This window comes from Suricata suricatta, chromosome 4, assembly GCF_006229205.1.
Source record: "Suricata suricatta isolate VVHF042 chromosome 4, meerkat_22Aug2017_6uvM2_HiC, whole genome shotgun sequence".
NCBI classification, from domain to species: Eukaryota; Metazoa; Chordata; class Mammalia; order Carnivora; family Herpestidae; genus Suricata; species Suricata suricatta.
Window position 1 is genome coordinate 154,668,329 of NC_043703.1, and position 22,997 is coordinate 154,691,325.

Here is a 22,997-nt window from a genome sequence, read left to right on the forward strand (position 1 = left end):
ATTCTGTCGGTGGTCTATTAGTTTTCTTGATTGTTTCCTTTGCAGTGCAGAAGCTTTTTATCTTGATGAGGTCTCAAGAGTTTATTTTTGCTTTCATTTCCCTTGCCTTTGGGGATGTGTCAAGTAGGAAGTTGCTGCGGTTGAGGTCAAGGAGGTTTTTTCCTACTTTCTCCTCGAGGGTTTTGATGGTTTCCTGTCTCACATTCAGGTCCTTCAGCCCTTTTGAGTTAATTTTTGTGCATGGTGTAAGAAAGTGGTCTAGTTTCATTCTTCTGCATGTTGCTGTCCAGTTCTCCCAGCACCACCTGCTCAAGAGGCAGTCTTTTTTCCATTGGATAGTCTTTCCTGCTTTGTCAAAAATTAATTGGCGGTACATTTGTGGGCCCAGTTCTGGGTTCTCTATTCTATTCCATTGGTCTATGTGTCTGTTTTTGTGCCAATACCATACTGTCTTGATGATGACAGCTTCTGACTTAATGGACCTTTTGTGCTTATGTTTGCATTTGGCAGTGCCATCCTAAAAATTTCAGCTTTTCATATCAAAAGAAGACCCAATTCAGAAGAATCTGGGCAAGATCTGCTCTCATAGAATTTCATTTCACACAGGAATGCAGAGTATCAACTTCCAGACTGGATCCAAATTTAAGCTGATTTCTGCTATGTGGATAGCAGTTACATTTTTAAGAATTTTTGGTTTAAAAGACATCTTCTGTGTTTGTTTAAGTGTAAACTCACTGGTTACACTGATTTTAAATATCATTCCTCACATCACCTCCAAGCATCAAATTATTCAGTTCTCAAGCTTTTGAGGAAGCTGGTGTCATCCTCATTTTCCTGACACAGTCCCAGATTTGAGGAGGGTACATGCTCAATCAACATGGCCAGGAGGTGACCGAGTCTTAGTATGAAGAACTTGCAAGTCCTCCTTCTTCCACTTCTGCTTCACCGCAGATGACATGTGGAGAAAGGTCAAGAGGAGGCAGGCCTGGGGGTAAGCTTAGTGGTCACAGTCACTAGCCCCTGGGATGTCATTAAGTGCCAGTCCATGATGCAGTGAGAAAGAAATAGGTCCTCTAGCCACCCAAGGGTTATATGGGTCAGATATTAAAACAAGCAAACAAACTTTACAGTGCTGTGGAATCCATCCATTCCATCGTTCGATAAATATTTTTTTTAAGTTTCTACTATATGTAGGAAGCTCTTCTAGGCCCTCTGGATATAGCCGGGAGCAAAAATGACCAAAGTCTGTTTTCATTGAAGGAACATTCTAGAATTGCATGTCAGACAACAAATAAGTATATTGTATATTGGGGAAGATGGGGATAAATACCATGGAGGAATACAAAGCTGACGAGGGTAGCAGGGATGCTGTTATTGTAAAGAGCGCACCCAAGGGAAGACTGATAAGGTGATAGCTCAAGGGGGGAGATGGTGAGTTATGTGGTCATTGGGGAACTGGTCTGGGCAGGGAGAACAGCTGGAGTGAAGCCATGTGGTGGGGACCAGCCTGGTGGGTTTAAGTCACAGCAAGGGGCTCAGTTCCTGGGGTTGAGTAAACACAGTAGGGAGCTAAGGAGATGAGGTCAGAGAGGTCATGGGGCAGCTCACATGCTGACCTTGGGTTTTGGCCTCTTCTCAGAAAGCACATGGTTGTGATTTGGACCCGAGAGGACCGATGTGAACTACTGTATTTCAGCAGGGTGTTGGCTGCATTGAGAGGGAGCTACAGGGCCCAGTGTCTGAAGCAAACAGACAGGTTCAGGGGAGGTAGACATGATGCAAAGACCAGAATGTCAATTCTTAAGACAAGATGTGTGATCCTGTATAGGCATCAGTTCCTCTGGGCAGAAGATGCCCACTGCCTCTTGTTCTAGGTTCAGTCTTGGATGTTGGCATTTCACTGTTACCATATACTTTATGCTTCACTGCATTTATTACTTGAACTATCTAAGAGAATTCAAATCAAAAAATCAAATAGCCTAGGGCAAGTCACTTCAATTCTCTGGGCTCCTGAGTGCTCATTTTAGAAGGATGAGAGTAACATCTAATTTGCTAATCTTTCAGAAACATTCCAAGAGAGGTGTATAAAAGAAATTTGTTACTAGAAAATCTCTATACAGAGTAGATGGCCTCATCTGCTTTATAATGTTACTATTATTTTTCTGATGTCTTTACGGTAATTCACATTTCATGAACACCAACATGGAGTGTCTGCAATGTGCCTTTCCTTCGTCCTCCAACCTCTGAAATGTCCTGATTTAGTCCCAGGTTTCTTTCACAATGTCTCTCCCATTTGTCCTTTTTTTAGCCCCTGGAGCCTGTGTTCTTATGGAGTGATACTGAGGCCACTGAAATAACCTCTTGGGGGAACCTCCCTGCCTCTTCTCTTATCCATGCATCCCATTGGCAGCACCCCTTCCCCACATCGCAACTTCCTTACAATGCACCTGCACCCTCTTCTTCCACTGCTTTCTTTTGGTTGTGTTCTATAAATCTGATGGTTCCAGAACTACCTTACATTCCCCCGTATTATCTCATTGTTCCTATTTCTGTGGTTTGGATTCATTATTTCTACCTAAAATATTCTCCCCTTCTTTGTTTCTATCCCAAACTCTCCAGTCTTTCCTAAAACCTTTCCTGCTATTCCTACCTACCCTCATTCTTCACTCATTGAGCAATTAAATACTTATGCCTTATGATATTACTTACCTCCAGATACATATTCATATTTCACTTCTTAATAGGACTGTGTTTAGGTAATCCTTGGTCTGGAGCACAGTGCAAGGCTCATGGTTCCCATAAGTATCTGCAGAGTCAACATGGCTCTTCAAAGACAAAAGGAGACCTGGAACTAAACAGAGTAGATTTCAAGTCCCAGATCCTCTGACAATTGGCTGTGTGATCTTGGATACATCTTTTAGCATTTCTGATCCTTCTTTTCTTAGGTTTGTAAGATTTATACAGTAGTCCCTTTTATCCATAGTTTCAGTTACTGTGGCCAACTGTGGCCTAGAAGATAATGATCCTCCTTCTGACATATTGTCAGAACATCGACAGTAGCCTAACTCTACATCACAATGCCATGTCAGTCACCTCAGTTCCTTTCATGGGTTAGGCCTTTTATTATCTTACATGATCACATAAAGAAGGGTAAATACAGGATAATGCAATGTTTTGAGAGAGAAAGCATGTTCACATAACTTTTGCTATACTCTATTGTTATAATTGTCCTATTGTTATTGTTAATATCTTACTATGCCTAATTAATACATTAAATACTATCATAGGCATGTACATATAGGACAGAATATAGCTTGTGTAGAGTTTGGCACTGTCTGACTTCAGGTATCCTCTGGGGGGCTTGCAAATGATCCCCCATGGGGGAGGGGATAGAGCAACTGTGAAAGTAGCAGCCGCATAGATTTGCTCTGAGGATTAGAAATACTTCTTTCAGGTGTCTGCCCAGACTGGCTGTAGAAGTAAATGCTCAGTAAATTATAGCTATTGCTTTAATGTTTACTGGTATTATCACAAGTACAAATAACCATTACTGGTATTATCATAACATAACTGTCACTTGACATCAGTGTGAACTTCAAGATTCACTTTTTTGCCAGGAAAAGCTTCTCCACTATTAGGTTGAGGACACTGAACTAGATCAATGTTTTTCAAATATTTTAAAACTATGTCACTTCTACTTCTGTTTTAAAATCTCATTTTATTATCTAGTGTTATTTGAAATAAGAAATTCAATATTTTGTTTTACCAAGGATGCAACCATTAGCATAAAATGGTTCTCTCTTTTCAAACCATATCTCAAAGTTTGTAGTCGGATGACTAGGGCACCTGGGTGGTTCAGTCAATTGAGCGTCCAACTTCAGCTCAGGTCATGATCTCACGGTTTGTGGGTTCAAGCCCCGCGTCGGGCTCTGTGTTGCCAGCTAGCTCAGAGCCTGGGGCCTGTCTTTGAATTCTGTGTCTCCCTCTCTCTGATCTTCCCCACTCATGCTGTCTCTCTCTCTCAAAAATAAATAAAATATTTTAAAAAATTAAAGAAGACAGAAGACTAGATATGCTCTCATGCTCCTTCCAGATCTAATAGTTGCCCTAATTCTGTGGCTTTTGAGGTAGTTAAAAGTTCATTTAGATTTTTTTTTCTGTAAGGAAATGACACTAGACTTTTGTTGACTGGCATCTTTTGCATCGCCAAAAATCTCATTTTACATGAAAATCCTACTTGCATCACTTAAACATTTATGGGGGCCCCTTGGGGTTTCTTTTCTCCCTATCTTTTGCTTAGGTTGGTACAGCCCTTGTTCTAAGGAGAGTCAGCCCACATTTCAACAGATAGAAGCCCCCTCTCCTAGTGGGTGCCGTGGGTGGTACCACTCTTCAAGTTCAAAGCAATAGGAACTGTTGGCTCTACAGGATAGGAAAATTTACACCCGGCAAATATTATTGATTTCTCTTGTCCGGAGATTAATTTAGAAAAAAGAATCTGTTATTAGTATGAAGGTGATGTGCGATGATGGAGAAAGGAAGGAGGGATCAATACTGGGAGCCACCATTAATGTACTGCCGTCACTATCATTTTGACAGGTTTACAATCAAATGCCATTGATTTTTCATCAGCTTTTCCAGCTGGCTTCAGAAGGTGAGGCTGCTGGGTTTTGAAAAATAAAAGAGTTTTGCAACAGACATTTTTGTTCTAGCTTTCGCACCCAGAAAGGAGTGCTTGAGACATGCTGAGTCAGCCTTCACTTTCTGTGTATTATTATGCATGGCACCTTTGGGCTGACAGCTAGGAAGGGAACTTGTGTGAAGGGAGGCTTGTGTGCTGCCCAAGGTAGGCATCCTCAGAGGAAGGACTTAGAGAATGGGGCTTACCCCGAGGAGCAGCATCAGAACAGGAGAGGGGATTAGGCACTCAGGGAAGACACAGGACTTTGGAGTGGAGACCAGGAGTCACAGACCAAGAATCACTGAGTGCTGGCCACGTGCTGAAGCCTTACACATGTGATCTCTGTTAATGCTCAGATCCTCTAGGTTGCAAAGAATTCAAGTTCAAAGAGTTCAAGTAACTTGCTCAGGTTTGCACACCTGGAAAAACGCAGCTGGGATCCATTCAAGGATTGTTTGCAATAATTTCTATTTCCCTCTAGATGTTTTAGTCCATGCGCATGTTTGCTTTCGGTAATAGACGGCAAATTGCCAGGTGCTCTAGTTTAAGGGACTTAGATGAATGGGAAAAGCCTTGAATCTTGGCCTTTATACTGAAATGGCTCAATATTTTACTTCCTGATTCCTGATCCCAGCTGTGTATACCTGTGGCTCCTGCTACCACTAGTGAGTGTCTCACTGGGCTGAGTGCTCCAGCCTCCCAGGGGGCGATAACGGCTCTGGGTCTCGAGCTGCATATTCACAGAACAGCAGTGACAACAAAGTCCATGGACTTCTCCTGTACAGACTGCCTGTGGGTACAAAGGGAAATTTTCTACCCCTTGAATACATTTTCCCCTTGTCAGCCTATGCACACTTCTTGAAAGAAATTGTTCTGTTCAAGTGCCTCTCCCTCTTGGTGGCTTTTTCAAAATTTGAATTTGGATAGCTTTTTAATTTCAAAAATAACTAAGAAAACCCAGTTCTAGGTCATTAGCATGGATGAGCTATTTCTGTGCGATTGGAGTGAGGAGGACAGGCCTTGGCTTCAAGAGATGAATTATCTGTGTTCTCATCTTGTCTCCTAGGCCCAAGTACCATGTGACTGAGGGTAAATCCCTTCCTCTCTGGAAGCATCACTCATTTCATCTATAAATGAAATGATGGGTGTGGAACACAGCCATATTCTTCAATCTGGTAGAGAGCAACAGGAAGTTGTGGTGCAATGAAATTGCACTGAAATGCAAGTAAATTATTATAATTCCTATGTCCTAACAGGAAAGACTTTTCTAGTAGAAAATATTCTGTATTTACTCATATTCATGAATCTCAAATGGAATAACACATAAAATAATTTTAAGAAATTACATATAAGCAGGATAAAAAAATAATCCAGATCTACCTTCCACATAGAAAGTAAAAGCAAGCCTGCCAGGCTAAGGAAAGACACTTGATAACAGGTATGATGCTAGTCAACTTTTTTTTTTCATTGCCTGCCAGCAGAGAAACAATAGAAAGAGCTAAAAGTTCATGAAAATTTGTGCAAAGAAATGTTGTAATCAAGAAATTCTATTCAGTAGCTTTATTTTTTTTCCATGAAGATTAGGGAAAGACTGCATGGGTTTGTTTATATTACGTGATGTGATAATCTATGTGGCGTATCTCATTCATTGCTGGACTCTGAGTAGAAATTCCCTTAGGATTATCTCATTTGACTTTAGAGGCAGATCATCTCTGTTATCTCTGAATTCCTCCAAAACGAAGTTTGAGAACCAAGAGATTAGAGGTATCTTTAGATCCCTGCCAGAATTGACACTCTGTCATTCAAGGATTATTTTCCTCTAGGGTAATAAACCAAGACTCCTGGGAGTTCCAAGGAGAGCTAGGACTGAAGAGTGGATGTGAAGATGGGGATGGCGATGGGGATATGTCAGTTAAGCAGCTGTCAAAATTTTACAGCATTAACTCAGTCCATTGATTATGTGAAGGCAATTCTCTCCGGCATTCCAAGTTCTGTGATGTCTGGTGATAATAGGCAATGCCATCTGTCAGCTCTGTACTGGGCCCCAAATCTATGTGAGATTCCTTAAAGAGGGAAAAACAGCAACAGAACTTTGCACTGAAATAACTAGTGTAGAATTAGGCCTACACTGTTGGATGGGTGTCTCACTAGGCTTTGGGACAATAAAAAGTTGAATATTAGCAAACTTCTTCCCCTCAAGGAGATAGACTCTAGTGATGGATAGTCATGTGGATACACACATGTACACCTAAGGCTGGATACAGGAGCTACCCAACACAGGCACAGAGTGCCCAGGCAGGACATGCTTATCTTGATATAGAAGGGGCACAGATATGTCTCCTTGTTGACACTTGTAATTATCTTTTTAGACTCCATCCTTTCTGGAGAATTCCTCTGCTTTCCATAACCTAGATCTACCTGTCTTCATTCCTTTAAAATGCCTCACAGAAGGGAGACTAGTGATCTATTTTCCAGATCCTGGAGAGGTTTTTTTTTTTTTTAAGAAATTATCATACCTGAACTCTCTTTGGTATTTGATTCTGAAAACTGTTGACTATCTTTTTCACTTGGCATCTATGACACCTTGCTTAAGAATATTTTGAATTATAGTATTTTGTATTAAAGAGTAGGGAATACATTTTGGGGGTGTTTTCCCTTTAATATGAAAAATATTTATAAATTGTTACATGGCCTCTAACATTTCCTGAAATCAATAGTTAATTGTTCCTTAGCTGTAGTGACTGAGTCCAATCTTATGTAATGGACTTACTGTCTTTTAAAAGTTTCTAAAGAAGTTAAATAAAAATTCTTAAGCTAAGTCACATTGATAACTAATGCAAAAAGGCCCATTCTATTCCTTAAAATATTAAATTCATATGAGTTTTATTTGCTAATTATATATTAATAAATATGGACTTTTTTAAGGTAATGAAGCAATTTGCTTTATCGCACTCATATTGTTAACATCATTGATCATATTCATAACCTCAGTGGAATCACCAGTATTTTCATTGTACCAAAGAAGGATGAGTCAGAGAAATAAAGAATGATTTTGTCATAATGAAAACTCTCCAAATATAAGGAAGCTGAGCTAGAAACAATTAGCCTGCACCTATAAAAATGCCTTAGATAAAATGTTGCTGTTTCCTCAAATAGAACAAATACCAAAAAAAAAAAAAAAAAAAAAAGGATGCGGAAATGTAATTTAGTCAGGCTTGCACGTTGCAAGAGAAAGCCTGGTTTTGTCATTTGTTCCATCCTTTTAGAAACACCATCCATTCTATTTCTGGTTGATTGTTCGGATTCACCGTTTACCATGTTCTCCCAGTCTACAAGTCCATGTAGATACTGGGCTGTGCAAACCTCAAACCCAAAGGAAAACAGATGTCAGACCAAACCTAATGTCGTCTCCTAGATGCTCAATAAATGTTCATAGGACAACACGGAACCTATTGACTACACATGCTTAGTTTAATTTCTTTTAAATGCTTTTTAAAATTGGTGTGTTTAAGTAAAGTTTTAAATACTTTTTACTCTTCGGGGTCTTTTGTGGTTCCGTATGAATTTTAAGATAGTTTGTTTTAGCTTCAAGAAGAATGCTGGTGCAACTTTGATGGGGATCGCATTGAATGTGTAAGTTGCTTTGGGTAATAATGACATTTTAACAATGTTTATTCTTCCAATCCATGAGCACGGAATGTTTTTCCATTTCTTTGTGTCTTCTTCAATTTCCTTCATAAGTCTTCTATAGTTTTCCGCATACAGGTCTTTTACGTCTTTGGTTAGGTTTATTCCTAGGTATTTTATGGTTTTTCGTGCAATTGTGAATGGGATCTGTTTCTTGCTTTCTCTTTCTATTGCTTCATTTTTGATGTATAAGAATGCAACTGATTTCTGTACATTGACTTTGTACCCTGCAAAATTACTGAATTCACTGATCAGTTCTAGAAGGCTTCTGTGGAGTCGATTGGGTTTTCCATGTAGAGTATCATGTCATCTGCAAAAAGGGAAAGTGACTTCTTCTTTGCCGATTCTGATGCCTTTTATTTCCTTTTGATGTCTGATTGCTGATGGACCTTGAGGATGTCATGCTAAGCGAAATAAGTCAGGCAGAGAAGAATAGATACCATATGTTTGCATTCATAGGTCTAACAGGAGAGACCTGGCAGGGGACCATGGGGAGAGGAAGGGGGAAAGAGAGACGGGGAGAGGGGGAGAGTGAGGGACACAGATCAAGGGAGACTACTGAATACTGAAAATGAACCATGAACTGAAGGGGGAGGGGGAGGGAGAGGGGGTGATGGTCATGGTGGGGGGCACTTGTGGGGAGAAGCACTGGGTGTTATATGGAATCCAATTTGACAATAAACTGTTATAAAAAATAAATACTTTTTACTCTATTCAGCTGGGTCTGCTCATTGGAATTTTCAAGGAGTCCCCCGACCTTGGCAAGACACATCAAATTTCCAGCACAAGAATATCCCTCCTGCTTTCTCAACAGTCACCTATTAGATGACAAATCTTTGGAATTTACTTGTTTAGTATTTTCATCCTCTGTCTCCATTCCATCATGTCTTGAGGGTTGGTCTTATTGTTCATCTACTATTTATATTTTCCTTTTACTCTTTACCTACCTGTAGTTGTTTTTGTGTGTTTTTTTCCCTTTCCTTTTACTTGCTATTTCCTCTCCTTTTCATTCTGGGTGTGCCTCAACTCTCTGAGATGTGCACTCCAGCCTGTGCCCCAAGAACTGGCCAAGGAATAAGCAGTGTGGTTAGAGCATAAGGCAGAAGAAGTAATGGAGATCTCGCTGGGACGGGAACCAACCCAGTGATCTTTTCCCTAGGACTCAGCTATCGGAAAGATGGCTTCTGCCTATTTAGAGTCCAGAGTTCTGACTTACAACCTCCCTTTTGGGGCCGTGGGGCTGTCAGTCCAGGAGAGAGAGTAGGGCTGTTGCTTTGTCAGGATTCCTGCAGCCACAGCAGAGACCTGGGAGAAGCTGGTACTGAGGAACCAGGAGGTTCTGCTTCTGCCAGTGCTGTCTGAGCAGAAGTCTGGGGTCTTAGATCATCAACACTGTAGCTGATGTGCCACCTTCCAGTGCATGGGATGGTGTGTCTTTCTGTATATTCCATACCTATATATGCGGGCATTGAGTGGCTGTGTATATATGTGTGTATGCAGCAATGTGTACAAACGCACTTCTGTGTGGGTGGCTATGGGGACATGTATGCATGAGTTGCACAGATGTGAGGATCTAAGGACGCATTTTGGGGAAACTGTTATGTATGCAGAGAGCACTCCGTAAATATTTGTAGAGTGAATACATTATTCCGTGTATTCAATTCCATAAATATTTATGGAATAGTTTGATGCTAATTAGAATCATAATAAGTGGTAATAATGTAGACAGGGGAAAACTTCCACAAGAATATTTGTGGAAAGAGGGGCTTTCCCTAATACGCATTCAGGAATTATCCGTGAGGCAGTTACTTCTTTGTAGAACTCTAAGGCGTTCCTTGCTCTTGTCACTTTGGACCTATGCTCACTTTCTACTGCTCACTACCTGGAACTCTAGACCTTTGTTTTCTTTCCATTAAATGTTGCTACTGGCCTCATTAGAGGTATTTGGTGTAGAAGACCACCTTTCTTAATTCCTGGGACCTTAATTTTGTATAATTCTACTAATATAATTATGTTGTGTTGCCTAAGACTTTTTTTTTCTCTAAGGTTTGGTGATAACTGAAGGGAATTACAGCATTGGGAGTAAGACTCTGAATATTAGATGTTAAATAGAATGTTAGATATTAAATAGATTTCAAGAAGCAGTATGAAAATAAAAAAGCAGCTGTAATTATACATGAGTTCACGGTTCCCAAAGCCTGAGTTGCGTGCTCTCCAAGACCAACTGCATATTGGACTTGTGTAGAGAAGCTCAAGGCTGGCCACTTCTCACATCTCTCCTCCACTGTGAAATAAACGTACACAACCCTGGGAGGCCTGGGTGGTTCAGTCGGTTGAGCATCTGACTCCTGGTTTTGGCTCGGGTCATGATCTCACAGTGCATGAGTTCAACCCCCACATTGGTCTCTGTGCTGACAGTGCAGAGGCTGCTTGGAATTCTTTCTCCCTCCCTCTCTCTGCACCTCCCCTGCTCATATTCGTTCTCTCTCGCTCGCTCTATCAAAATAAATAAATAAATGTAAACAATACCCTTAAAAATACATACCCCCAATCTTCTTGGGGGATTCTGGTCCTTTGTGGACAAACCCTGGGTTGAACACGCATTCCTACCCACACCATGCACACATCACTCCCAGGTCAGACAATGATTCTCAGAGGCAGTACATCTGAAGTAAACACAAAAGAAACTTTTCCCTAAAGAATATACAATCTCCAGGGACTTTTCCTGGTCTTGAGGGGGATGGTGTTTCCCACTGTGTGTTTTCCTTCTTACCCTCTCCCTTTTCCTGTCACACGTGTCATCCATGGCAAGGGACCCACTTAAGCTTATGAAATGGGGCTCATCAGAGTCTGATTCCAAAGAGCTGTCTTTTATCTCCAAGCACTCCCAGCTAGCTCTGCAAAGACCAGGAGCATGCTTTCAGTGTCTAGTTTCTGCTTTTCCTTGGGCCAGATCGAGTTCTCCTTGTGTGCTACCGTCCCTCCCCACCTGAGACCTATGAGGGTAAGTGAGAGGCATAAAGATAGATTCCCTCTCTGTGCCGCAAGCCCTGGGGAACAGTGGGGAGCAGAAGCACTTCCCATTATGATCATAATTTCATCTTAATTCATATAACAGCTTGTAATTTACAAAGAACGTTTATCATCCTTGCACCTAAGGTTAAAATTTACCAATAAAAAATAAATAATCCCAATAAAATAACTAAGTAGTTTCACATACTTTGTCTCACGTAATGAATTATCTGGGACCTACATAGCATAGCATTGGCAACTCTCCTTCCAAAAGAGCCAAGGAAGACTCATTTAAGGCTTTTGGAGTGTGACTTGGCGGAGAGAGATTTGAGAGGTTACCGCCTTTCCCATCCACTTCTGAGGACAGTCACATAATTTCTCATCAAGCTGTCTGTCCCTTTATTGGCAGTGTGGACTTGACCTTACAGCTGCGCATCCCAATGATCTCTAATCCATATGCTGTTAAGATGCTAATGGGGAGAAAAAATGTCATTACCTGAGGAAAAATCCTACAATCCTCAATTTTCATTCTGTGCAATGATCTTGCTTGCTTTCCTTCTGAGCCATGTGGAAAGGTAAAGGGAACTGGCTGCCCTTGTTTTACTTCATAGAAGGTCACCGGTTAGATACATAAAAGGATGCATTTCCCCCTTTAAAACTGAGGCTTTAAAGATATTTAAATCATCCATGTTGCTTTCTACAAGGCTCCATTATGCAAAGCAGCGTTAATGATTGTGTAGTATGCACAAGACTGTAGCAAGCCAGACACACAGGGAGCAGAAATGGGAAGGTTTTTTATGAGTTTTATAAATTTTGTACCTTTATATATTTAATAAAAAGCTTGCGTCTAAATTATGGGAATGTTCTTAAGAATGAGGCATGGGTTTTGGAACCTTTACTATCTTAGGCTATTTTAACTGCGAAATAATAACTTGGCTGGAACTTCTCTTTGAGTGGATAAGTAGTAAAAATGACAAGGGGCATTCCAAGATGTTTTCATTGTATCCATCCATCATCTGAAACTTTAATACAGTCAGGATTTACTGAAAGAATAACATACTCCTATATATTAAATGCTGAGAGTGTTATAACTTTGAATGTTCTTGGAAACTATCTATCCAATTACATATGTTCCTTCAGAAATTCAGTGGAGATTACTGGCATTGCACTTGATAGAAGTGATTTCAGACTGTTCCTTTTTGCAGATAATGACTTCTGTGTTTCCTTTCCCTTTCATTCCAGTACAGCTTCTGGGTTAGTTATAGCTCTGAATCATGATTTTGGGGGATTTTCTGAGGTTGGCTAAAAGCTTCAAGTGAGAAGAAAAAGATCAGAAGTCATTCGATGGGTGGCAGGTGTATCTGAATAACACGACCATGTCAAATTCAGCTAAATAAATACATCATTGTGTAATGAAAAGACCGTCAAGTTTGAACTCAAAGCAACAACGACAACAACAACAAACATAGCAACATGTGTGTAAGGATCTTGGCCACATCCTTAGTTCTGTAGCTTTGACAAGCCCTGTTCCTTCCCTGAGTCTCAGGGTCTTCAGCGGGAGAGATGGAAGATTATGTCACAGCATCATTTTGAAAATAATTAAGGCAGTGAATATACAAAATGTCTATGTATTATAAATGACTATAATTACTATAAGCATAATTTATTAACTCTAATAGTATTCATTGAGGTCTTTCTGGGTATCATGTTTTAAGTACTGCATCAAAATAAAAAGATGAAAAAATACACCCATTTGCTTTCAAGGATTTTCTGGGCTGTACTATTAATGGTCAGCATTTATGGCGCATTGTGTGCCCGACAGTGGGTAAAGCATAATTTAGCAAATAAACAGGAATAAAAAGACACACACAGAGCCTTTGTGTAGGCTAATTATAGGAGCTAAGTTTGCGTCTGGACTTACCAGGGTCCTTGAGGGATGCTTCCGAAACCCCTAAAGCACATTCCTCTATGGAGGTCCTCTAAGGGTCACATTCTTCTGTTCCCTAAAAAGGAGACCCTAGCAAGAACCTATGAGTTTATATTGCCAGCCACTTGAATACATTTCAGGGCCCCACAGTGGCTATGGTTAGGTCTGCCTGGATGTAGCCAAACTTTATTGTGACACATGTTTCCTCACAAGGTCTAAGTGAGCATCTGCATTGTCTGCTAAGCATTGTGCAACCTGCAAATCCCAAAGGCAAAGATGGCCATGATAGGGACTGGTAAGACTTGGTGCCTTGCAGGAGAGGCATGATGATGGCTTCCTGAAAATAATATCTCATCTAAGATTCGTTAGAAACTAGGTATCTTAATCTAGAAGCCAGATACGTTAGACTCTGGTTAGATGCCATTAAGATGGTGATTGATTCAGTCTACTTTCCTGAGAAAAACATGGATTCAAGGGTGGGAGTAATTTAAATGTTTACAACAAACAGTGTGTTGGGCATTATCATTATCATTTTAAAGACTACAACCTAGAAGCTTAGAGAAACTCCATGCATATGTTTTTATGATTTGTGCAGTGGGGGTTCTAGTACAGGCTCAGTTCTTAACCACAACATAAATACTTACATTTGAGGATGAAGTCAAGAGCACCAGATTCTGCCTTGGGAAGTTCTGCTGGGGAGTTGATTTGCTGAAACAAACACTGAAGAATGAGGAGGCATCCTTTAGGATTGAGAATGACCTAATCAGGGGGAGGTACTCCCCCCCACACCCGTGGGTGGGGCTGCGAACAGGTGAGGAATGCAGTCAAGTCCACAGGCTACCCAGAGGTGAGCAGCGCAGGTTATGCAGAACAGCCTAGGAAGACCTTGGTTCACCATGTTAAAGAGTCTTCCCTTTATCCTGTAGAAGGTAGGGATTCATCGGAAGATTTTCAGTAGAAGGAAGGACTGTAAAAGAGTAAGACTTGAAGTAGAGCCTCCCACTGGGGAGTTGAGCACTGGAGGTTAAATGAAGAAATGGTTGAAGACTGTAATTCCTCCTCACTAACACTTAGGCAATGGCATAACCATTAGTAAATAGGTATAGGATGTTTAAATAGCAGGGAGGGGGGCTAATGGAAGTGAGAGGGACTCTGTTTTTGACCATCAGGAGGGGTTTGTATCAACCATGATACTACTCTTCTATCAGAAGGAGTGTGATTCACCATTGCATTTTCCCATGTGTGAACATGCAACGCATGTGGGCACCCTTGCCTCCCACCCAGAGGCGGGGCATGGGTGTCCGTGTACACGGAGACAGAAGGGTCCAAGGCCTCTGAAATAAGTATGCCTGGCATTTCAAAGATCACATTTATATAAACAAATGAAGACAGCTCTATATTAAAGCGAGAACTTGATACAATTACAGATAGAAACAAAATTCTATTGTTATTAAGTGCTTTCTTAAAGAGAAATCATAATTCCCTCGTAGGTTATGTGGGACACAAGTGGTGTGTAATACACACGTCACCTCAGGAGCTAAACAATAAAAAGGGAGAGCTTTTTTTTTTTTTTCTTTCCAGTTAAAGATTTTCAATGTAACTTAGAATTATTAAGGTTGCTTCGACCACAGTAAAATCAGCTGGAAGCCTAAACACCAACTATATGAAACAATGGAATTGTTCTCACTAATTCCATTGTTGTAATTGGAAATACCTATAATGCTTTAAAATGGCTTATTAATGGCAATCACAAGATATGGGAGGCCCTAGGTGAAATCACGGACAACCCAACCCAGACTACTTTATGGAGTAGTTGACTAGTTTACCATGGAATGACCAATTGGCTCAGCTCCAGTTCTACAGCAGTGGTTAGCAAATGCCCAAGAGGGCAATTTGCTAAAGGACCCATTCACCTAATGCTTAGTTAACCAAAAAAGAAACAAAAGAGCACTTTTTTATTAACCACTTAGAAAATACATAGCAATTATTTGTGTTTCATGGAGACTAGCTTAATATGTTATGCAATTTTTGCATTCTATCTTGTGAATTATGAATTTCACTGAAATGCATAGCATGAATGTCAAGGATTTTAATGAATGCATGGGCTCATTCTCTAAGTGAGTTTTAAATCCAGTCTTCTGCCTTCTCTGCTTCTCTTAGTTCATGCATTTACTTTCTTGAATAGGGGGAAAATTAGGGAGTTGTGCAGTATACATCAGGATGTAGAGCTTAAGAAAGGTTTTGCACTAGCGCCTTTACATGCTCATAGTGCTATGCATTCATCACTCAGGCACATACACATCCATGCCAAGCAGACAAGCCCATGAGGCTTTTCTTTATTCTTGGAGAGGTTTTGCACATCATTCATTATAGAGTAAAACAACCCTGTGCTTCGCCTCTCAAATGACCCTTATCAAGATAGGATACAAAAGTGTATCTCCGTCTCTGCCTCCATCGGTACTGTATAATTTCTGTATCATTAAAAGACGAGAAATTGGGTTACATGGCCTGATGTAAGCTTTTAGACAGAATCTATATATTTCAGAGCACAGACAAAAATTAAGATATATTTCTAATTTCAGAAGCCTAGTCTCTTCTGAAGTCCTTAGTGCTTTGTAGGCAAATGTATGGTCTATTCCTTTCACACAGTCTACAGTGCCGTAATATATTTGTCAGCCTGACTAAGCAGTCAGGTCTGTGTGGATGGGGCTTGAGCGTATATGTTTGTGCAAGATGTGTGTATGTGTCCTGATTGCTGGGAATGTGATATATATATAGAGATAAATGTGTAGAATATTGCCAATCTTGGCACGCTATTGAAATGGAACCACCCCTTTTCTCTCACTCATGTGACTAATTCAAGAAATCAACTCAGTTGAAAAGGTCTTAACCTGGATTGAAAATGCACTGGGTGAAGGAAACCTTCCCTATCGTTTATGAAATATTTAACGTTTGTGACCTGGCTGAGAGGTGGAATTCGGAATATAAAAAATTAGAAACCAAAGTACATTTCTCCTTAGCTCTCCTCTGGGACACTAAGAAGGACTGCTGTAAATTTTATAATTGGGTTAAAGAAAACTTTTTTTTTTTTTGATTCAGCAATTCAATGATTGGTCATTCGATTAAGTCACTAGTGATTCTTGGCAAATTGGAGATTTTGAGGGATGATCACAATAGTGAGGTCACAGTGATCTTCCTAGCAACACTTTAGATGTATGTTTACTAGTATTTAAATATGTGAGTAGATAACTCCTTAAAAGCATTTGTGGGTACTATGGATTGGAAATTTAGAAATACATCTTGTGCAGGAAGAAAAGCTAAGGAACAAGAAAGAGAGAGAGATAACAGTTGAATTAGGAAAGCAAAATTTACTAGAAATCATCAACCCACTTCTGCTTATGTCTCGCTGGGCAGAATTTTGGCACATGGTCAATCTTAATGCAAGAGAGTCCAAGAAATGCATTTTTTTTTAAATCTTGTCCCCTTACCCTCCTCAAATATAACTGGAGAAAAGATCCAAAGGAAGGAAAGGAACTTGGGTATTGGAAGAGCAACTAGTAGTGTCTGTTTGCCAGAATGGACTTCCTTAATTGCCTCACTTTTTAGTTCATTACTCTGTTGGATTTTTTTTTTAAGTTGTTGTCCCCTTTTCTCCCCCACTGAGTTCTGTTTTACTTGGAACTGTAGCAGCTCAGAGGGGAAGGACTCAGGGTCATCTGATTCCACCTCCTTTATTTCACGGATGAGAAAATTGGGGCTCAAGAGTCCAGTTACTTGCGCAAGGCAGCCCAGTGAGTGACAGCAGCGGGGACAGGCACAGAGCCAAGGCAGCTGTTTGTCACTCAGGGCAGTGCTGCCTCTGGGGGGTGAGGAAAAAAGCCAAATAGACAGATTTTTGCTTTTATTTTTCCTGGTCTTTAAATTTTAAATTATCTACACTTCCGGAATTCAATTTCTAGCTAACCAAGCACAATTGCAACTTATTGCCAGTCTTTTTATTTTTTTTTTAAGCTTCCTACGCACTTTGTTATAGGATCATGCAGCTGCCATATGGGAAGGCAAGTTCAGAGGGATTTCTCTTCACCTGCTAATCGAAAAGATTAAAGGCTAGGGAACCAAGGTGGCTCAGTTGGTTAAGCATCGGACTGTAGATTTTGGCTCAGGTCATGATCTCACAGTTTCTGAGTTGAAGCCCCACATTGGGCTCCATGCTGGCAGTGTGGACCCTCCTTAGGATTCTCTCTCTCCCTCTCTCTGCCCCTCCTCAGCTTGTTCTCTCTCTAAGTAAATAAATAAATTAAAAACAATTAAAGGCCAATATTAAGAATAATATCACGGAATACTACCCAAGACCTTTGCCAGAAAAATACCCCAAATAAGATTTGCACCCTTCTGTTCAAAATATAAGATTTTTTTTAACTTTAAAGATTATTGCATAAAGGCTGCCTGATAGAGTCGGAAATCTCTTACAGTGCCTTCCATGAAATGAGTGATCTTACACAGGTCACTTCCTTGCTCTCTCTTTCTTCTAAAGGTAGGAGAGGTTGCACTGGAATTAGGACATCAGCTTTGGTTGCACATTGTAGTCACAGCTGGGCATTTAAAATTATTAATGTCTCTATCTCCTCCCCACCCCTGCCAACTATTTTGATTTTATTGGTTTTCAGTCTAGGGCACACTTATTAGCAGTCTTTGTAAAGCTGTCTAGGTGATGCTGACATATAGCCAAGTTGAAACCCACAGGGCTGGAATAAGCGTGAATCTTGTCACTCCAAGTGTGGTCTCCTGACCCGTAGCCTCCTATAACCTGGGATCTTATTAGAAATGCCAGGATTTGGGGGTCCCTCTCCAGACCTGCTGAATCAGAGTTTGCAAGAGTCTCAAGTGATTCAATACACTGTGAAATTTGCAAAGTGCTGTGGATTTCATGATTCTATAATATTGGGTTGCTTCCTTGCTCAAAATCCTTCAGTTGCTCCCATGCTATCTAAATTCCTCAACCCAGTGTTCAAGGCTCATCTTATTCTAACCCAGCTGACATCTCTCCAGCCATTTCTCCTTTTACCTGATCTCTAGAGACCTGTTTTCTCATTGCCTACCCAAGCAGTCCTCAGTTGGGTTTCTGCCTGGCTGACGTGGCCCCCCAGTTCTTGCCCAGCCATACACTTCAAAGTGCAGCCAACGTTGGCTTGCTTGACATGCCATGCATCACTCACACTTTTTCTTTCTGGTCTGATTTGTGAGTTGTTGGAGGTTTCTGAAATTGCTACTGATAGTGTTTGGGAGTGGTGGTGGGGATTTGGAGCTGATGGCCAAGAAAGAATTCTTGATGATGTCTTTGGTGCAAAAAAGATGATTGTATTAAAATATGGGGACAGACCCGTGGGCAGAAAGAGCTGCACCGATGGGGAGAGGGTTAAGGACTGACTGGTTTTATACTGTGGAGGTGGGGAGATAAAGTCATGAGGAAGTTCCTTAAAGGGATTTTCATATACTCAGGAGGAGTCACAGATTACTGGAGGCCTAGATGTTGTCAAGCTAAGGTTCTTTTTCCCTCTAGAAATGCATTAACATTAAGACAGTAGGGAGTTCTGGAGATTAGGCTTTTAATAAGACTGCCCTTTTCTTGTAATATTACTAAGATATTTGTAAACTGATGGAGACTCTATCAGTTTAACCATTTGTTTTCTGTCCTTTCCTTTGTCCTTGGGCAGCCAGGAGTGCCCGAGGAATGTCATACATATCCCCCCTGGGGAGGGGGGTGTGCTGGTTGGTGCTTGGCTCTCAGCTTGCCTTATGATCCCTCATCAGTTACTATCAGATTTCTTTTCCTTACCTCCCTGCTTAAACTGAAAGGCCCTTTAAGAGAAGGATTATATCCTGTTCATCTTTGAATCTCAAGTGCATGCTTAAAAAAACATGATGGTGGGTATCCAAAATGTTTACTATCAGGCCTTCTGGAGGGAAAAGACCAGTGATATGGAAGTCAAATGGGGTGGATTTTATAACCTGTGTTGGTGTGACCTTCTCTGGGTCTCATTTTTCTTATATAAAAGTATTTAGGTGACTTCCATCTCCGACAGTCTGAGTCCAGGACTTTGGTGGGAACTGGTATTATCTAGATCATGGTCTCTGATGATTGAATCCTTCTGTATTTACCAGGAACAGCACAGGCATGTGAAGAGTTTTTAATTCATTCAGTCCTTCACGTAGGCTTTAAATACAGGATCTTATCTTGTCCTTGAAAATAAGCACTGCCCCTAGGTCTGTAGCTGAAAGAAATCAGCATAAATTCAATAAGAATGGGGCAGCTGGATGAGTGAGAAACTAAAAAACCTTGGCTTTTTACCTTGTTTGGTTTTCAAAGGAATTGTGATCTGTTGTCTCTTATGGATATGGTTTGGAATCAGTTGGAAATGGGTGGATTTTGCCCTGCAGACCTTTCTGCCCTCATGCAGCTATCTGGTTAAGGGGAATAAGCCTGCTTTGAGGCCCTTTTGCAGTTTACAAATTACCATTCTCATTTGAACCCCATAGTAGAGCTGATGAAGCAGGCTCAGAGAGGTGAAGTGATTTGTCAGTAATTTGCAGTAGTTTTCAAGAGGCTGGTTTCAGTTCCATCTGCTTCAGAAGCACCTGGGGTATTTATCAGCCCTGCTCCTTGGCTCTACGTGGGTCAGAATCTTTCACATGGGGTCCAGGATCCTGCCAGTGACAGTCCCTGAGACAATTCTTAAGCATATTGAAATATGAGAACCACCTTGCTAGGAAATGTTCTCTGTCCTTTTAGAGAATGAATCCAAGACTCGGGATGATCACTTGTCTCCCTTCTCCTGGAAAGACTCAGAAATTGGGTGTGTTATCACAGTCACCTGAGGAGGTTTTAAGAAAGGTCACCTGACTGAGTGCCACACTAGGCCAAGCGACACAAATTCTCCAGGAGCAGCCTGGGAATCTTATTTTTAAATAGTTGTGTAGGTGACTTTGGTACTCAGCAAGGCTTGAAACCAGACTGGAATGTTCGCAAAAGGCTGCAGTCAGCACGGAGAATAGTTTGTCACCGGATAACCAGATGCATTTAAAATGGAGTCTTCTACAGGCCGTCTCTCTGCCTACCTTCCACTCTATCTCCTCTGGAAAAAAGCCTTTTCCCTGGTCAGCAGAAGTACACTGAAGTCTTTACAGGAGATAGAAATGCTGGAGAAGTTTTCCACATTCTGGTTTTCTGTCTGAGGCTCTGTCACTCAAGTCACGTTGGGGCCCGAGCTACACGCAGGCTGTGGCCTTGGCCAGTGGCTTCTGAGATAGACCCACCAGTATCTACCAGGAACAGCATGAGATAAAAGTAGAAATAACAAGCCCCCACATTTTCTAGCACTTTCCATTCACAAAGCACATTCACATTTTTACATCTCCTTATTCCCCACAACAGACCAGTGAGGTCAATGTCCTCAACACATGCACGTGTTACAGAGGCTGAGATGAAGCCTGGAGAGGGGAAGGGCCCTGCTCAGTGCCAGCTGCTGAGTCACAGAGCTGAGCAGACAGCCCAGAGCTCTGGTTTCAGCCCCACCACTCTCTCCACCGTGCACATCAGCCGCCATGTTCCCTCAATAACCCGAGGAAGCAGGTGCTTCATTCTCATTGGCAGATGGTAGGGCTGCAGTTGGAAGTGACAAGTCCCACATCACACAACTGCTACATGGGAGGGCCAGGATTCAAACCCAGCTCTCTCTCTCCAGCTCTAAAGTGAACTGTTTTTGTTTAGGACTCTGCCATTTTCTTTGAAGGCTTAAATCATCTGTTGTGTTCATCAAACATTTTTGGTATCCATTATGGTAAGGAATCCTCATGGTTCACAGTGTGCACCCACACATGCATCCTTATGTCTGCCTGTACACACGAAACCAAAAGGTTTTTTTTTGTTGTTGTTGTTTCAACCAATACTCTACTGCTCTATACTCTATCTTCTCTTTTATTCTAAAATGCTGATCATGACCCATTAAACATGTTTCATAGTGTGCTAAAGGGCCATGACTTACACTTTGAAAAAAAAAAAACATTCATCAGGGTACCCAACATTTGCTCTGGTGTTTATTTACACTTTTCCTATGTGGTCAAAAGCACATGTGGAGAAACTGAATCAAATATGTTGGTGGTCAGCCTTGGACTTGATCAGCTTGGGCACCCCTGCCCAGCTCCTTGCGGGTTGACCCTGGACCCTTGCACAAATGTTGAGCCTCTGGCTGCCTCCCAGGTCACAGAGGTGGGGTTCCAAGGCTGGTGGTGAGAGCCAGCAACACAGGGGTGCCCCCCGTCCCCCTTCCCGATAATGAGCGCATTCTTCAAAGCTTTGCCTTTCTTGACGACTGTGAGCAGTAATACACGTGTGAGCAAACAGGGAGAGTTTAGTGTGTTTATTGCTGCTATTGAGAAAATAATGTGATAATAAACAGGGTTGGTAATGGAAATTGCTTCTAAGAATAAAATTATGTTATTATGAGTTACAGGCGGCCCTGAGGAAGGGTGTCATGTCTCTGAGCAGGAAGCTCCTGGCTGCTTGGAGCTGTTCTGCAGGGACCTCCCGCCTGGGATCCCCACTTCTCACTCTCTTGGCCAATTTGAACTTTTAGCCTCATTGACTTCTTGGCATTGCTGATCTTTAGAAACTGGGCGGCTTGGCCAGCGTTGCATTTTAATTAGTGCATTTAATCCCCTGGCCTGTGTGCTGCTGCCTGTTACCTTTCTTTGCAGAGTCTCATTAGGTGTGGATGAGGAAACTCTTCTTCAGTGTATGATGAAGGAATTAACCCTGGACACAGTTTAAAGGGCCTGTGCAGAAGAGAAGCACCTTTTTTTATCAGCTAATAGCCTCGCCTGTCATTAACGCAGCCTGATGAGTAAAATGAAGGTTGGAGAGCTTAGCTCCTATACTAATTAGAAAGAAAATGACAGGAAAAATGTCAGCTTTGAAGGGCTGAGTTGGCTTTGATGATACGCAGACTTTCGCAGGCTAAGAACAAAATGCCTTTTCAACCTTTTCCGTCAGACTTTATACATACTGTTACCTTACACCCTGTCTCTTCATGCCCTGCCTGTTCAGCTGGGGACCTCTCGGCATCCAGCCCTCCCCTATTGGATTCCTACTCCTCTCTTAGGGTTTCTCCCAATGGTGATATCCTATAAGAAGGCACGCCAAATGCCAGGGAGGATTTTCTCCCCCATGCAATTCTCATATTCTGTCGACCCTTTGGCTCATGGATGTATCGTGGTCTCCAGTTATTAAGCTGATTGCATCATATCCCTTATTAGATCGCACGCTCGCCAATGCGGACGCAAGCTCCTCTCACTCATCCCTATTCCCTTTACAGGGCCTGGTCCAAGGTGCAGCATAAGACAGCTGGGTCCGCGATGTGGCAGTAGATCCAAACGGAGTGGAGCTGACCACAGGGTCTCCACCGTGTGCTGGGGCTGGCGCTGGGGTGCGGATAGAGAGGCTCCTAGCGTGCCCCTGCGGGCCCCCGAGAGTGAGTCTCTCTCACAAGTGTGCACCTTAGGCACCTCGCTTGGCCTTCAGAAGCCCTGGCCTTGGTGAAGGGACTGAGAAAAGATTGAGGGTTTCCCTTAAAGAGATATTTGCTGGATTCCTTTTGTGAGGACAGTTTAGTCTTCTATGATCAGGATTTTTAT

General features: G+C 41.6%; 1 long non-coding RNA gene across 1 annotated transcript in view; it reads right to left on the minus strand.

The window, feature by feature from the left end:
- LOC115289245 overlaps positions 1-13,376 on the minus strand; it is a 25,140-nt gene extending 11,764 nt beyond the window's left edge. The window contains exons 1-2 of the long non-coding RNA XR_003907504.1: positions 13,302-13,376; positions 2,710-2,851 (exon numbers count right to left, since the gene is read on the minus strand). This is a non-coding gene — a long non-coding RNA (uncharacterized LOC115289245). The remainder of the gene's footprint in view (positions 1-2,709; positions 2,852-13,301) is intronic.
- Positions 13,377-22,997: the final 9,621 nt, after the last annotated feature.